At 35.4% G+C, this 3630-nt stretch overlaps 1 protein-coding gene across 1 annotated transcript in view; it reads right to left on the bottom strand.

Moving 5' to 3' along the window:
- Nucleotides 1–3514: 3514 nt before the first annotated feature.
- Nucleotides 3515–3630, bottom strand: part of LOC132175725 (probable bifunctional TENA-E protein) — a 26958-nt gene continuing 26842 nt past the window's right edge. The window contains exon 4 of the mRNA XM_059587777.1: nt 3515–3595. The gene's annotated coding sequence lies outside the window, so the exon portion shown is untranslated. The remainder of the gene's footprint in view (nt 3596–3630) is intronic.

Here is a 3630-nt window from a genome sequence, read left to right on the forward strand (position 1 = left end):
GAGGGATGAAATTGCAGCTTGTTGTGAGAAGCATCCAATCTCACTCTTGTCTTCACCAAACACCCCCAAAGACACCATTCCATCAACCCTTTAGCACAACCATCTTCTAAAATCTCACCCAAAACCCAAAGAAAAGTAATTTCTCAACCAAAACCCACCAAACGAACCCACACCACATCGCAACATCTCTTTCATGGCTTGCGCTACCATCAACCCCTACAACCCACAACACCTTAGACTACAAAGCACCACACCAAGCCGCCTCCCAGCCCCAGATCGCAGCACCGTAATCCCAGCCACCAACCCAGAAATTGCCACACCAAATCCTCCAGCGTCTTTGAATCAATTACTTCCTAGTTGGCATCCATATTCGAGTCTCAATCTTGGAAGACTGCTACATCCTCTGTATTTCGAAAAAGTCTATTTTCTGAGGTTGAGGTTCTCACAAAGGAGAAGAAGATTTGTCTTCTTCATGTGGCTGAGAAAGGGAAAAAAAATAATAAAAAAATAAAAATAAAAAGGCCACTTGATGCTCCTTATGTCTACATGTTTTCTTTGGGCTTTGCTTGAAAATCTTGACAAATCTCCAACTTTTGTCAAAAAATAAAAAAGAAAAAGAAAGAGTTGTTGATGCTTTTGGTGAGACACTCATTAAAGAAGCCTTTGAGTAAAGCCTGAATCACTTTGGATGAGAGGATTTCAAGAGATTTTTTGGATTCAAATATTTTTCGGTGCAAGTATTCTTGCATGGTCATGGTCGTGGAGTTGTTATGAGCTTTGATCATTTCTACGATAGTGTTACGAGTCCACAATCCGGTGAATATATATAAATGTTACAAACCTTGGGTAGAACTCACCCTTGAAAACTGGCTTACAAGGGAAGGGTGCCTAAGAGCTTATACACATGGTCAAGATTGGACTTAACTCATGTGAGCACTACGCTTACATGGCCGACGTCCACGGCGACCCACTCTATCGACACTAACTTGATGGTAGCCATTTCTCTTTTGGTGGCTCCACTCACCTATTAGTATTTTAGTCTAGCCCATAAGTCACCCATTCTGTGACTCGAGACATGGTAACTAGCTTTGATGCCAAATGTTACAAACCTTGGGTAGAAGTCACCCTTGAAAACCGGCTTACAAGGGATGGGTGTCCAAGAGCTTATATACACATAGTCAAAGTTAGACTTAAATAGTGTGGGACATTAGAATCGTAACAATATGCATCACTATAAAATATCATTTGCACAATTTATTCACATCACATAGTTCATGCATAAATCATTTCATATTTGTCATTATACATAATGTTAAGAATGACCTGGGTTTTTCTTTGGAAAATATTGCATAACCTCATACATAAATGTCTCAAGTCAACATTCATAAAAATACTAGCACAAACATAAGCTTCCTTACCTCAATCACTTTTATTTATTTTGTCTTCACCATAGCATACCGTCCTTATCATTGTGATCAATCCCTTAAACGTCCTATGAAAGCCTCTATTTGAAGACCTAAAATCGTGTCATAGAACTTCCTTAATTAATAGGTCATATAAAAACCTTAGCTTCAAAGGACAACCAAATTCCTTAATCTCTTCAACAAACTTCTCAAATTCATCATTCTCATTTCCAGAACCATCTAGCATTTCTTACTTTAAAATTAGTGCTAAACCCCGAATTAATGACCTAAACTATATCTACATTACTTGTATTACTTACTCTCCATTAACCTTCAAATAATTTATGCTTTATTTAGTTTGAGCCTAATTCCTCAAATCCCAAATGTACCAAACCCTTTTTCATAATGGATTAAGAGTCTATTTAAACTTTCCCAAATCCCCCTTGCAAAACCTATAGTAAAATGATCTATTTATTTCGACCAAAACATATCCCAAACATTCAATTTCAACTAGACAATGATCATATAGGATATGTTTTGGATGGTTTTGGGTTTGGAGAAGCACCCAGCAATTCATCTTTGCCTAATCTGATAAACTTTTGAAAATATGTCATGTGAGCTTTATCATATGACATTTCATCATGTTGTATGTGATTCTCAGCAATAGGAAGATTTGAAATTGCATCACGAAGAAGAAGCTTTTAAAAGCAAGCAACCGTATTCGTCTCGAACTCTAAAGGAATAACTCCTCTCATAAAAAGATCATTGGTTGGCAATAGGAATTGAGGCAATTTCTCATGAGGACAAGCCTCTCATATGAAAACACGCATATGAAATGTAAGAAGCTTGTATGCACCTGTTTTCGTCATCCCATTCAAACTTGATAGGTCATCGTTATCAGACAACCCAATGCATATCGTCCAAGAAGTCCATTTGCAAACTTTATGATGTTAGCTACATTTTCTATTAAAACAAACTTCGGTTTTAGATGTTGTATTAAATTTATATAAACCTCGAAGTTTTTTATTTTTCTTGTCATCCAATAGATTATCTTTATTTATAAAGCGATTAAACTTACTTTCCTTGAAAATGAGGCCTAACATATATCACATCAACGTCATTGGTAGAATGTAATATCTTTGAGTTGTAACTACAAGTGACAAAAATATTTTATAGTTTCCCTACAATTACCCGATCCCTAAAGTGGCTCCCAAGTGTCTTCATCAACACCATAACATTTCCAAAACATTTTTTCCGTGCTAAATAATTTATCTTATAGGATATTTCATCTTTCTATCTACACTTGAGAAGTTGAACTTGGGAGGGAAGATGCATGACATTCTGCCATGGAAGAATTTTTTTTAACAAGGTAAAATTTGATTTTCAATATATTTGGCCCCTACCCATTAAAATATTTGGCCACTCATTCGAAATTTGGGCCTTACTCCTTAGATAGAAAATTTGATTTCTCAAGGCATGAGATGGCACTACAAAATACAAAAAAAAAGAGGTTTTTGTTGACCAATAGTTTCTGACGTGTCAAGATGCTTGACACGTCAGAAACCTTTTTTGACGTGTTAGTATTGACGTGTGTGTCAAAAATTGGCACGTCAAAAATTCTTTTTTGACGTGGCAATTTCCCCACGTCAATAATTTATTGACGTGTCAATTTCTAACACGTCAATAAATTATTGACGTGCCAAAAAGTGGCACGTCACTAAAATTTTTTTAAAAAAAAAAAATTCAAGAAGTTTTTTTTCAATTAAATTTACTTGATGTTTAATTTATTATCAAAAATTCAGTTGCAACTTAAAGCCCATATAAATCCCTACAAATGTTGAACACCCATATATATGTAACTATTGAAGGAAAATTCTCAAAATCTCATCATGAATTCACTACACAAGTACTCCGATCTCTAAACATCCGGTAGAAATTCCTAAAATACTTCAAACCCCCAAATAATGTGGAAGAAGAAATCTAAAAGTGGGTTAGCAAATTTAACAAAAAGAAAAAAAAAACTTCTATATAAGAGACTAATAAATATAAAATAACTCAAATTCAAGCATTTATACCTTAAAATTCCCGAATATTCCAACCCCTTCCCTTCTCTCTCCATTTCTCTTTCTTCTTCACCTTTTCTCCTCTTCTCTCGCAGGTTCCTTCTCTTCTTTTCTTTTATTTTGTTTAAGCTACAAACAAGGGAGGTGGGCGTGAGAAGTAGAAG

The sequence above is a fragment of the Corylus avellana genome, chromosome ca1, assembly GCF_901000735.1.
Source record: "Corylus avellana chromosome ca1, CavTom2PMs-1.0".
NCBI lineage: Eukaryota > Viridiplantae > Streptophyta > Magnoliopsida > Fagales > Betulaceae > Corylus > Corylus avellana.